The 14,442-nt window shown below is 40.7% G+C and overlaps 1 long non-coding RNA gene across 2 annotated transcripts in view; it reads right to left on the bottom strand.

Annotated features, from left to right (window-relative positions):
• Positions 1-14,241, bottom strand: part of LOC107807357 (uncharacterized) — a 34,327-nt gene extending 20,086 nt beyond the window's left edge. For both annotated transcript variants that reach the window (XR_012693885.1, XR_012693884.1), the window contains exon 1: positions 13,545-14,241. This is a non-coding gene — a long non-coding RNA (uncharacterized LOC107807357). The remainder of the gene's footprint in view (positions 1-13,544) is intronic.
• Positions 14,242-14,442: the final 201 nt, after the last annotated feature.

Genomic DNA, 14,442 nt, shown 5'->3' with positions numbered 1-14,442 from the left:
TTCAGATATAAACCAACAGAAACATTGCAAGAAACATGGTAGAGGTTCATGGTTAAGTGTCCACATCATGGCATTCTAGAGCAGATATTGGGGCAGAGGTTTTACATGGGATGGGCAGACAGCTTAAAGGCTAATGTTGATGCTTTAGCAGGTGGAGCATTTTTTAGCAAAACATTCAGAGAAAGCAAAATCCTACTTGACAAGATGGCCCAAAACTCAGGATGGATGACAAGAGACTCTCCAATCACTCATGTAGTTCACTCAGTGACTTTAGACCCAACTAACTCCATAGCTGAAAATATGGCCACTCTAGTGACACAAATGAGTATTCTCACCAAAAAGATAGATAAATCATACTAGAAGCAGTAGGTACACATAGTTGATGCAACTAATGGGGGTTTATGTACACCATACATTAACTAACCAATTGTTTCTTGTGGAGTGTGGAAGGTAACAACCAGCAATATCAGGAAAATATGGACTATGTGACCAACTACGGGGGATAGAGGCAAGGTGGTCATAATTGGGGTCAGCAGAATCAATAATATAGACCAGTTCAGCAGCAGTACAACAACAATCTTGGAGCTATGCGACCATAGGGTCAAGTGGTGCCTTACCAAAGGCAACAGGGTTATAACTAGCAAAACAACATCTGGATTATCAACAACCTCAATAATAACAGATTGTGAGACAATATGATGGATTTGCTAAACTTGAGGGAATGCTGAATAACAACAATAGAATGTCGCAACAACTGATAGGGACCACTAAAAAATTAACAGAGAGAGTAGACTCACATGAATCAACTATAAAGGGTATTAAGGTGCAATTAGGCCAGATTTCAATGGCTTTAAATGATCGTCCCCAAGGGACGTTACCTGCAGACACACAAATCAATCCAAAAGAGCAGGGCCCAAAATAGCTTATGGCGGTGAGTCTACGAAATGGTAGAGACCTAGATATGGAGCAAGAAATGGATCGTGAAAATCGACCTTCTAAAACATTTTTGCTAGTACCTTCTGAGATAGATGAATCAACGGAGTTAACTGAAGTGACAGTACAGCATGCACAAGAGAACGCCAGCAAAGAAAAAGAGGTTGCGAAAGACACTGAGGTAGCATAATAAACGACAGTTGAAGCAGTGCCTGAGCAAGAAAAAAATCAAATCACAGGGAAGAAGCGACCTCCAGCACCATTCCCATAGAGATTGGCCAAGTATCAGAAAGATGAGCAGTACAAGAAATTCTTGGAGATGTTGAAGCAAATTTAGGTAAAGATTCTATTGATTGACACCTTAAAGGAAATGTCTGGTTATGCAAAAATGATGAAGGACTTGATGTCTCGTAAGTTCGACTTTCAAGACGTGTCCACGGTTACACTAACTCAAACATGTAGTGTTGTTGTGACGAGACCCATAGCTGAGAAGCTGTCTGACCCAGGGAGTTTCACAATCCCATGCACAATAGGCAACAATGCATTTGCTAAGGCACTGTGTGATTTGGGGGCAAGCATAAACCTGATGCCCCTGGCTATCTACAAAAGGTTAGGCATTGGAAGAGCTAAACCCACGTCCATGTTACTACAGCTGGCTGACCAAACAGTGAAGAGGCCCTCTGGTATTCCTGATGATGTATTAGTACAGGTTGGGAGGTTTGTGTTCCCAGTAGATTTTGTCATTCTTGACTATCGGGTTGATGAGGAAATTCCCATAATTTTGGAAAGACCATTTTTGGCCACTAGGAGAGCTTTAATTGATTGTGAAATGGGAGCGCTCAAAATAAGATTAAATGATGAAGAAATAGCATTCAACATGTAGAAATCTATGCGGCGACCAAGTGAATTTGCTAATTGCTCTCTAATAGAAGCCAAGGATGTAATTTTGGAGGAGGAAGATGAGACATTGAACACCAAAGACACTCTAGCAGCCTGTCTCATGAACTTAGACGAAGCAAACGAAGAGGACTTGGCGGACTGGGTACTTGCTCTTGAAGGCCAAGGTTTTTAGAGAAGGGAGCTTGAATTTGAGCCTTTGAACTTAGAAGAAAGGAAAACTCCTCCAGCTAAGCCGTCGATAGAAGATCCACCAAAGTTGGAATTGAAGCCCCTACCACCTCATCTCAGGTATGCTTTCTTGGCCCTAACTCAACTTTACCTGTTATTATCTCATCTAGTTTGTTAGATGTGCAGGCAGAACAGCTTTTACAGGTATTGATGGAGTGCAAGACTGCAATTGGTTAGACCATTGTTGATATTAAGGGTATCAGCCCGGCATTTTGTATGCATAAGATTCTACTGGAAGATGGGCACAAACCTTCCAGAGAACACCGAAGAAGGCTGAACCCTAACATGAAAAAAGTGGTGAAGAAAGAAGTGATTAAGTGGTTAAATGGGGGAATCATATTCCCCATCTCTGACAGCAAGTGGGTTAGCCCAGTTCGGTGTGTGCCAAAAAAGGGTGGTATGACGGTAGTGAAAAATGAGAAGAACGAGTTGATCTCAATCCGAACAGTCACATTTGGCAAATCTGTATGAACTACAGAAAGTTGAATTTGGCTACCCGGAAAGACCATTTTCCACTACCATCCATTGATCAGATGCTAGATAAATTGGCAGGGCGGTCTTACTTTTGTTTCTTGGATGTATACTCAGGGTATAATCAAATCTCTATTGCCTCGGAGGACAGAGAGAAAACATTGTTCGCCTGCCCTTATGGTATCTATGCCTTTTGAAGATGTCGTTTGGCCTATGCAACGCACCCGCCACATTCCAAAGGTGCATGATGGCCATCTTCACAGATATGGTAGAGTAAATAATGGAGGTTTTCATGGATGACTTCTCAGTGGTGGGGAACTCATAAAATGATTGCCTTAAGAACTTGAGAAGAGTATTGAAGAGGTGTATCTAGACGAATCTGGTACTCTACTAGGAAAAGTGCCATTTCATGGTACAGGAAGGTATAGTCTTGGGGCACCTATTGTCGAGTAAAGTCATTGAGGTAGATCGTGCAAAGGTTTATGTGATAGAAAATCTTCCACCACCCACTTCTGTCAAAGCAATCAGAAGTTTCCTTGGGCACGCCGGTTTCTATAGGAGATTTATAAAAGATTTTTCCAAATAGCTAACCCCTTTTGTAAATTCCTTGAAAAAGATCACCCTTTTGTGTTTTTTGATAACTGTAGGGTAGCGTTTGAGGAATTGAAAAAGAGACTAGTAATAACACATATCATAGTTTCCCCTGACTGGGAGCAACCATTTGAGCTAATGTGTGATGCGAGTGACTATGTTGTGGGAGTAGTTCTTGGGAAGCGAAAAGACAAAGTCATGAATCCAATATACTATGCAAGTAGAACTCTGAGGGGTGCCCAGTTAAATTACACAGTGACCGAGAAGGAGATGCTAGCAGTGGTGTTCGCATTTGACAAATTCAGGTCATACCTGATAGGCTTGAAGGTAATTGTTTATACTGACCATGCTGCTCTCAGGTACTTAATTGAGAAGAAGGAGTCAAAACTGCACTTGATTCGATGGGTGCTACTGCTGCAAGAATTGGACTTGGAAATTCGTGACCAAAAGGGAACGGAGAACCAAGTAGTTGATCACTTGTCTAGGCTGGAAGGAGATGAGAAGAAGGTCGAGGTGGAAGAGATTGTGGAAACTTTCCCAGATAAACAACTATTAGCCATAAGTCTTGACGAAGCACCATGGTATGTTGACATTGCAAACTACCTGGCAAGTGGTATTGTTCCTTATAACCATTCCTCTATCCAAAAGAAAAAGTTCTTTCTTGATTGTCGCATGTATTATTGGGATGAGCCTTACCTGTTCAAGATTTGTGTTGATAACATGATCCAGAGATGTATCCCCGAGATAGACCAATATTCTATTTTGCAGGCGTGTCATGCGTCACCATATTGTGGCCATTTCGGGTGAGTAAGGACAGTTGCGAAAGTCTTGAAGTTGGGCTTCTACTGGTCGACATTGTTCAAAAATGCACATTTATGGATAAAGGGTTGTCATGAATGCCAACAAACTGGGAATATTTCCCACCGACATGAGATGCCTATGAAACCAATTCAGGAAGTAGAAGTGTTTGATGTATGGTGAATCGATTTCATGGGGACTTTTATCAGCTCATATGGCAACAAGTACATACTCGTCGCTGTGGACTACGTGTCCAAATGGGTGGAGGCTGCAGCACTCCCTACAAATGATGCAAAGGGGGTAATTGATATTTTAAGAAAGAACATATTCACCTGATTTGGCACTCCAAGGGCAATAATCAGTGATGGAGGCACTCACTTCTGTAATCGAGACTTCATGAAGTTGTTAGAGAAGAATGATGTACGCCACAAGGTTTCCACCCCATATCATCCACAAACGAGTGGGCAAGTGGAAGTTTCAAACAGAGAGATAAAGAGTGTGTTGACAAAGACTATGAGTGCTACTAGTACGGATTGGGAGAGAATGTTAGATGATGCACTCTGGGCTTTTAAAACTCTGATCGGCATGTCTCCATGCAAGTTGGTATTTGGTAAGGCGTGTCACTTATCGGTGGAGTTGGAGCATAGTGCTTTGTGGGCGTTGAGGCAGTTGAATCTCGATATTGAAGTTGCAAGAACAAGTAGAATCATGGAGTTGCACGAGCTTGATAAATTTCGATACCATGCTTTTGAGAGCACGAGATTATACAAGGAGAGAATGAAGATGATACATGACAAAAATATTATTGAGCGGAGTTTTAAACCCGGATATAGGGTATTGCTATACAATTCACGACTGAGGTTATTTCCAGGCAAATTAAAGGCAAGATGGTCAGGGACATTTCGTGTGGTTGAAATTCATCCCACTGGTGTCGTAGAGATTGCTGCGGAAAATGACTCTCGCAAATTCAGAGTCAATGGGCACAGATTAAAACATTATGTAGGCATGGATGAAGCAAAGGTAGTGTTAGTGACTCATTTGACCGAGCCTCCGATGCTGAGCGTACCTTAAATGCGCTTACCTGCATCGTGGCGCGATGTTAAATCAGGCACTTCATGGGAGGCAACCCATTGGACTGTTGTATTTGTCGTGCCACGACGTTAACTAAGGCACTCGTTAGGAGGCAACCCTATAGATTTTTAGTGTAGTTAGAATTTTCCTTTTTGTTTTTAGGTACTAACAAGTTTGCATGTGAGTTTGGGAAAGTCGAGCAAGGTTTAAGCGTCACCTGACGTACACCAGACGTTGGGGCTAGCGAAGCTAGGATAAAGCCAGGTAAGACTAGCGATAGGCTTATGTCACGACCCAAAAATGGACCCGATCATAATGGCACCTACCATGAAATTAGGTCAACCGACACAAACCCCAAACCAACCAAACAATTATAATAAGTCATTTAAAGTCATTAATAAGCTAAAAATCCCAAAATATAAGGTAGAATAGAATAGTGCGGAAACAAAACACAGCCCGACATCGGGGTGTCACTAGTCATGAGCACTACAACTCGTCTAGAAATATGAAAAAGACAAAATAGTCTGAAACAAAGCGGAATACAGATTATAAGGAGAAGCACTTGGCTGCGGACACCAAGCACTACCTAGTCAACTCCGGAAGCTTGCTGGAAGACAAATCAGCACTCGCTAGCGTGACTCGAGACTCCTGGATCTGCACACAGGGTGCAGGGAGTAATGTGAGTACGCCAACTCAGTAAGTAATAAAAGTAAAGGCATTTGAGCAGTAAGAAAACACGTTAACCACAGCATAATGATATCACAAAAACAGTATAAGTCAAGAACAATATAGTAAAGCAGTAAAACACGTGAAAACATTTCAGTTCAGAAAAACCTCTTTAAAACATCTTTCAATAGTTTCAAACAAGTGATGAAAACAGTGAGAAAAGGATAGAAACGTAAAATAGCCCCTCGGGCAAAACAAGTACCACAACCGCCCCTCGGGCAAAATATCAACAGAACCAGCCCCTCGGGATACCTCACAATCACTCGTATCAGTCCCTCAGGCAATAACATGAAACAACAACAACCCCTCGGGCAATATCACATCTCACACTAGGTACCCGCGCTCACTAGGGGTGTGCAGACTCCGGAGAGGCTCCTATAGCCCAAGCGCTATAACAAGCCATCTCGTGGCATAATCAAACTGGCCCTCAGCCTCATAACAAGCCACCTCGTGGCATAACAAATCAGGCCCTCGGCCTCATAATCATGAATCAGTACAACACTGTTGCGGCGCGCAGCCCGATCCATAATATCCTCACAATACAGGCTCTCAGCCTCACTCAGTCAAAAACCTCTCAAGCCACTCGGGCAACAGTAAAACGTGACGCTCAACCCAAAATATCATTTAAAATATCAAAACAGAGTAAATATGGCTGAGTTATGAAAACAGTAGAATACAACATTGACTGAGTACAAATATGAAGTCAAAACAGTGAGGAATAGTAATAAAAATCCCCTAAGGGTCCAAAACAGTTGGTACGAGGCCCAAATATGGCATTCAGCCCAAAACACGATAATACTTTCCAAAACACAATGATATCAAACAGTTTTCAATCAAATACACGACTTAACAGTCATATGGGACGGACTAAATCACAATTCTTAACGGTGCACAACCCCATGCTCGTCATCTAGCGTGTGCGTCACCTCAAAGTAGCACAACGATGTGAAATCTGGGGTTTCATACCCTCAGGACAACATTTACAATCATTACTTACCTCTATCCGGTCCAAACTCTAGCCCACAATGCCTTTTCCTCTCGACTTGGCCTCCGAATGCTCCAAATCTAACCAAAAATAGATTTATACTATCAAAATATGCTAAATGGAACAGAGCTCACTTGAAATAACCAATTTACATCAAAAATCTCGAAATTGGTCAAACTCAACACCCGGACCCACGACTCGGATTCTGATAAAAATCACAAAACTAGAATCTTTACACTCTCACGAATTCATACATATCAAATACATCAAAAATGGACCACAAACGACCCCTCAAATTCTCAAATCAAAGTCTAAAATTCCAAGCCCTAACTCCCCAATTTTAGGCTTTAGATTCCACAAATTTCATGTTTAATTAGGTAGAAATCAAAATAGGATCGAGTATTAAGTCCATAAATCTTACCTCCAAGTGTTTCTCTTTGATTCCCTCTTCAATTCTTCTCAAAAAGCTCCAAAATCGCTCAAAAAATGGTGGAAGTTAGACCCAAAATCGCGAAAAATGGCTATTTAAACATTCTGTCCATGTGACCCTTTCCTTCTTCGTGAACGCGGTCAAAGCCTCGCGTTCAAGAAGCACAAAAACTCATTGACCATTAATTCCTCTTACGCGAACGTGACCTCCAGCTCGCGAATGCGGAGCTTCCGCTTTCTAGACCATCGTGAACATGACCTCCCTAACGCGAAGCACAAAAGACTAGGACCCCGGTTGCTCCCATTTACTCTACACGAAACGCGGGAACCTCATCGCGCTCGTGAAGCACACTGAACCTCACCCTTCGCAAATGTGGGACCAACATTGTGAATGCGAAGGCCAAATTGACTGCCTCACTTCTCATCCCTTCGTGAACGTGAGAGCCCTCTCGTGAACGCGAAGGCCAAAACTCTGCAACACCAACAGCAGAAAATCTTCAACTCCCCACAACAAGATTTGATCTGTTTAACCACCCGAAACTCACCCGAAGCCCTCGGGACCTCAAAAAAACATGCCAACATATCCCATAATATCATTCAAACTTTTTCAACCTTCGGAACACTCACAACAACATCAAAACATCAAATCGTCATCGGATTCAAGACTAGGGGTTCCAAAAACTTCCAAATTCTGCTTTTTATCAAAACGTCTATCAAACCTCATCCGAATGACCTGAAATTTTGCACACACATCTCAAATTACACAACAGACCTACTCCAACTTCCGGAATTCCATTCCGACCCATATATCAAAATTTTCCCTATCAACCGGAAAACACCAAAATTCCAATTTTGCCAATTCAAGCCTAAATCTACTCCGGACCTCCAAAGCACATTCCGATCACGCTCCTAAGTCCCAAATAACCTCCCTAAGCTATCCGAATCATAAAAACCAAATTCAGAATCGTTTACCCACAAGTCAACTTTCAATTGACTTTCCAACTAAAAGGTCAACTTAAGAGACTAAGTGTCTCATTTCTCTACAAAACCTCTCCGAACCTAAACTAACCAACATGATGCCACATAATACAGTTGAACAAGATATAAAGAAGCAAAAATAGGGAAAACAGAGCGGTAACTCATGAAACGACCGGCCGGGTCGTTACAGCTTGCGACGCCTAGCTAACGCCAGGTACACCAGGCCTTAGGCTGGCGACGCATGTGTAAAGCCAAGTAAGGCTGGTGATAGGCTTGCAACGCCTGAGTAACGCCAGGTACTGGGCCTGGCGATGCCAGGTAAGTTTTTTAGGCCTAATTAATTGCTCTTCTCTTATTTTAGTCGAACCCCCTCCCTTACACGCCCTAAACTTGACCAAAATACAAAAAAAAAAAACAACTAACCCTAACCTACCTTCCCCCAAACACACATCAAGCTCTAATAGAAAATTCATAAACACACACATCTGCTCATCAGCTTTGCTCCCAACCAAACACATTGCACGATTTGCTCACCCCCACACACTCATTAGAACATTACCATAGTTGTCTTTTCCATCCCCGTTGATGTCAATCTTGGTCTTGCTATTCTTCACACTCATCAAAAATTCTCAGGCTTCCTCCTCTCAAAAGCTTCAAAGGTATGATTTTATCTCTTTTCCTTACAATTTCAAGTTGGGTACAGGTATACAATTACACACAAAAGTTGGTGGTTGTTCTTCATTGTAGTATTGTGATTGTGTGCCCCAACCCCATGAACCCCATAAGAATGGTGTTGCGATTGTTAAAATATGTGGTAGTACAAAACCCCCAAGCCAATTTGGGAGGATGAGGCAATCCCTCATCTCCATAAGCACTCTTATGGCACTAGTGTTTGTTAAGTGTTTGATATAATACCTCAATGGCATTCCTTTTCCCCATTGGAGCCCGAGTCTCCTGGATTAATAAACTAGTGTTATGTAATCGTGCAGCACGTTAACATTTTAAGTGTGGGGTGGCTCACGGGTAGCCCATGTGTTGTTGTTTGATTCTAATATTAAGAAAATACGAGGTGAAGTATAAGGAACCTCGGCAAGTTGGGCAAGATTATGTGTGTAGTGTGTAATGCAGCACTATTCGACTACTGCTTATTTGTGTAGGAATGAAGATACCTCCCATAAAATAAACAGGCAAAGGAAAGGCCACTTCAACTGCCCAAGCTAAAGCAAAGGCGACCTCCGCACCTCCTCCAAAGAAGAGAAAAGGGGGAGAAGTTACCTTTAGTCTGAGTGGAGCACAAGCTGTGGCAGTTGTAGCTGCCATGCGTCCACAACCCCAAGGACAATAGGAGTTTGGCATAAACAGCATATCTCCGCATATGAGGGATTGGTATAGGCGATGTAGGCCTAAACATGTCCATCCAGAAGCAGCCATCCAGGAACGCAGCATGAAAGCGAAGTATCCGGCAATTTGGAAAGGCATCCAGAATTTGGGGTTAAGCTATGTTTTTAAGAACACAAGAGACATCAATCTCAACCTAATCCGGGAATTCTATGCAAGGTTTGACCCACCGGACACGGAGCAGCTGGTGCCAATTCGTGGAAGCTTGTAAATTTTTCAGCCAAGGCCATATGCGACTTTTTAGGTGCACCAAATGTTCGTGTAGAGCCATTGGACCAATTCATTCATCGGCCTACATATAGAGAGTTGCGGCACACGCTTTGTGGTGTCAACTCTACGGCTGCACTGGTTTGGGATAAGGTAACAAATCGTCACAAGAGGTTCACTAAGAAGAAGATGAAGGCGGAGGCTCAGGTGTGGCTTAAGCTGATAAATGCACGGCTCCTACCTTGCAATCATGACACGCTTGTGAGCCGTGAGAGGACATGTATTCTATACTTCCTTATGATAGGTCAGAGGGTGAATGTGGGTCATTTGATCCGCTACCACATGTTATTAGTGAGAACGAGTAAGAAAATAGATCGAATGCCATTTCCTAATTTATTGACCCAATTCTTACAGTACAAGGGGGTTGAGGAGGAGCCTGAGTTTGACCACACCATCGATCAGCCCATCCGACAAACGGACATCACTAATCTCCGGCTAAAAGATGAGACTGTTATGCCTTCATTGACATGTGCTGAGCACAATGCACATGATGATAATTTTATGACCCATCTCTATGGGATGATGGATTTGCAGCTGCGGATAGGGGGTCACCCGGCCACATCTGAGGAGAGGACTGAATTGGAGCAGCGGTACCCGCTCAATGCTCATGCCCAACAATATTTGGAGTAGGAGATGGATACAGACTCCTCGATGATGAGGATATCAACACACCGGAGCAATCTGAGGCTGAGACTGAGCAGTTAGATGGTGAGGGAGATGATGACGATAAGGAGGACGAACATGATGAAGAGTGGAGAGCGTCAGAGGATGAAGACGTTGCTTGATCAGGGAGTTTCCTTGCACCCTACTCTTTTTCTTTCTTGTTTTGTCAAATTGTACATGCACTGAGGACAATTCATGATTTAAGTGTGGGGTGAGAATTTGTAGATATTAGTAGTTGTTATCTGTTTTTGTTGTTGTAGTAAGTGTCGTTTACGTTAGCTAATTATTTTAGTTATTTGTTTTGATTTTTAGAATTTTTTTTTATTCCTGTTTTTTGTTAGTTGTTTTTAGGCAGAAAATATGAAAAAAAAAATATTTAAAAATGTTGGACTTTTTCCAATGATGGATCTCCTAGACAGTTTTCTTGAGGGAAGTAAGTCTAAAGAAAATACCAAAAAAAAATTAGGTAGTGTAGTAATTCCCCCTTGGTTTTTCTTTGGGTCGCGGTTCCTTTCCAAGGATTTTTAGTTGAACCGGATGTAGTTAGTTTTAACTTTTTTGGGGTAGAAATCACGTGGCTATGCATTTAATCGCAGCAATATCTCTGAGCTTTTTGATGCCTTGAGAATAGTCAGTACTCTGGTTGTGACGCTTAGGCTCAATTTTTGACTCTAGTATAAATACCTTAAATCGTAGATTCTTAAATTTGCTTAACTGCTTTGACGGGAGTGTCGTGATAAAAACCAATCCTGAATGAGTTATGTGTCATGTCTGTGTGAGGTTTGTATATATTCTATGCATTGCATTTGATGTCTACAACTTGCCCCGTGTATGTGCAAAACAAAATAGTAGTCTTGTTCAGTCTGAGAAGTGATATAGGCGGTTCTTTTCTAAGCCAGATATATATAGAATACCCACCTAAATATTATGTATCGTAGTTAACCCCTTTTGAGCGTATAATCATGTTTATTTGGTAACCACATTAAAAGTCGTACCCCTTTGTTTGAATCGACCATATATTTGAACCTTGTCACCTCTCATGAGCACTTGAATTATGAGGAATTATGGAAAAATTAAAGCGTGGGGTGGTGGGTTGGATTTTGAGTGGAACAAGTGAAATAAGGAGAAAGGTGCACCGTTTGAAAGAAAAAAAATGTGTCAATAAAAGTCATTTAGATAGAAAAAGAATATATATAGTTGTAGTGTATGAAAAATGATTCCTGATAGTGGTGGCTATTGATGTACTGGTGCTTAAAGAAGTAGGGGTAAATTATAGTGAAGTTAAGGTGGAGTTTTGGTTTGACATAAGTATGGGCTTGAAGGTTAAAGTATTTGTATTAAATTGCTTAAGGGAGGCGTAGTCACTTATATCCAAATGTATCCTACCCGACCTGCAACCTACATTACAACCAATAAAAGTCTTATTTGATCTTAGACTGAATAAACTCGATTAGTGGAGTATTACACTACGAGCAAGCTTATGGTGCGTCATTTAGGGCATATGAAGGTTATTTCTAAGAGCGAGTGAATTTTTTCCTATCTTGAGTTCCTACATTATTAAAATTTATTGTGTGTGGAACTAAGCTCTTTGATTGGGTGAAGGCACATGATTCATAAAGGAAAGGTAATATTGTTGACTTGCATGTTAGAGTAAGTAAGTGTATTGTGAATAAGGCATGGTATTTGTGAGTCGATTCTTGATATGAGGATGTCACACCTTTGTGCTTAAACTATTTTAAAGATTCTTGGTATAATGAGTTAAGGGAATTGCTTAATATTTTGTGTCCATGAGTGTAGTTTGATTGCTCAAGGACGAGCAATGTTTAAGTGTGGGGTATTGATGTGTGGCTATAATTCATGGTTTAGCACATTATGTGCCTTGAATTTTACATGCCTTAATGATAAATTACACTTTATTTGCGCGTAATGGAGTCTATTTTATGTGTAGGTGAATTGGAGATGAAAGTAGAGCAATAGGGATACTTAAACATTAAAAGTGTGCTCGAGCACAGTAAAAAAAAGAGACCTGGTGAGCCAGGCAAAGGCCAGCTTAGCCTGGCGAGGCCAGGCTGAAGCTGCCATTAGGCTGGTGTCACACCTCCTTTTTCTACCACCTGAAGGCGGTATATGGGAGTTTTTCCAATTAAAGTGACAATAACCGACATGGGATTATTTTTATTTATTTTCAAAGTCGCCACTTGAAATATTTATTATGGTGTCCCAAGTCACCGGTTTATTTAAAATCCCAAATCAAGGAAATTGACTCTTATTTAAGGTCTGCGAACACAGAAATCCGGATAAGGAATTTTGTTAACCCGGGAGAAGATGTTAGGCATTTCCGTGTTCCGTGGTTTTAGTACGGTCGCGCAACTATTAATAATTGGCCTAATTATCTGATTTATTACATATTTAAAACCTATTGTGTATTTTATTTCTTATACCGCTTTTAATTATTTATAAAATTATTCTAAACAAGTTACGATTGTCGTACACTTGTTTGTTTGGTACACATTGTGAATCGCGTCACGGGAACCGTACCCACAATCTACAACATGTTTAATTTTATTATCATTATGAGAAATTGTGGCCGGGTCACATAAATGTAGCCCCAAATTTGGAAATTATGTATCACAACTACGTCACGGGAACCGTACCCGTAGCTATGATGATTTACTTACGCGCCGAAAAGTTTGTCTACCGAAGTGTGGCCGACCTATAACATACTACTAGCGGACCGAGCAAGAAAAGTAAAACAATTAAAATTATAAATTTAATTTTTCCATTCGACACGTCCAAATCCTCACATTCAAAGTAGCGAAAACTCCAGCCAATCTCTTAGATATATGTCAAATTAATTCCTTGGCCATCAAAATAGTAGTTGTGAGGCTTTAAACAATTCTCTCTTAATTAACCAGTGAAAACATGGAATAAAAATTCATTTTTAACTATCAAGACTCATCTAAATAGATTAAGCTAAATAACATACAACCAATAATCAGCAACTAAATGAGGTAAGCAAATATCAACCAAACAGAACAAGGATAAACTAATAAAACAATGGGGTCGTGATATTAAGCAACAGAGTATAAGAAAATGAGAAACGAACCTCAAATGACTCAGAAAATTAATTGTGCGGTAGCTTTGAACTCAGAAATGCGACGAACCGCGGCCGGGCATTCGAATCGGCACCCGAAAGCTCGAAGCCAAAGGGAGCAAACTCCAGTGATAAATTCAAGCCAACCTCAAACTCAATCGACTAACTAAACCGAAATCAGAAGAAAGGGGCTAAAATGTATTTTATTTTGGTATTTTTTCTGATTTTCTTTCCTTGAAACTTGATTAAGAATTAATCAAACCATAGAAATCTCCTCCGTTTTCTTTATTTGCCGTTTTCCATTTCTTTGTTATTGCTTCTCCCCTTTCAATTTTTGGCGTCACACTGATATTTGCTTATCACTAATCGAGTGCGACTTTGAACTTCGAGAGTGTGATTTGCAATCCGATCAATTTTGTGAATATGAGATGACGACATCAATTATTTGGGTTTTAGGAAAGGGGAAGATTGGAGGCACGGTTTTAAAAGGAAAGATTGGGGGTCAATTTTAGAGTGAGGTCGAAGCTACTGCTCGTTCTCTTTTGAGTTCGAGAAATCTTTTTCTTAGCTAGCTCTTTTCTTGGAGCTGAAAAATGGCTGCTCTTCGAAATTGGTTCTCAAAATTCCTATCCGAGCTTTGTGTTTTCAGGAAGAAGTTGCGCTCTTTTTTCGTGTCCCCTTAGGTGTTAGTTTTAGAGAGATTTCAATGTTGAAGGGATATAGGTCATGAATTTAGGCTAATTAACTTTGGGGTAGAAAGACTAAATCAAAATTCTTTTTTTATTTTTATTTTCCTTTGAATTTAAAAATAAATTAAATATAACTTTATAAAGATACTATTATATTTAAGATAATAAAAATGTTTAGAGAAGACATATAATTACCATATTAATGAAAATTTAAATACTAC

Source organism: Nicotiana tabacum, chromosome 8 (assembly GCF_000715075.1).
Source record: "Nicotiana tabacum cultivar K326 chromosome 8, ASM71507v2, whole genome shotgun sequence".
Lineage (NCBI taxonomy): Eukaryota > Viridiplantae > Streptophyta > Magnoliopsida > Solanales > Solanaceae > Nicotiana > Nicotiana tabacum.
This window is presented reverse-complemented; position numbering and strand designations above follow the sequence as displayed.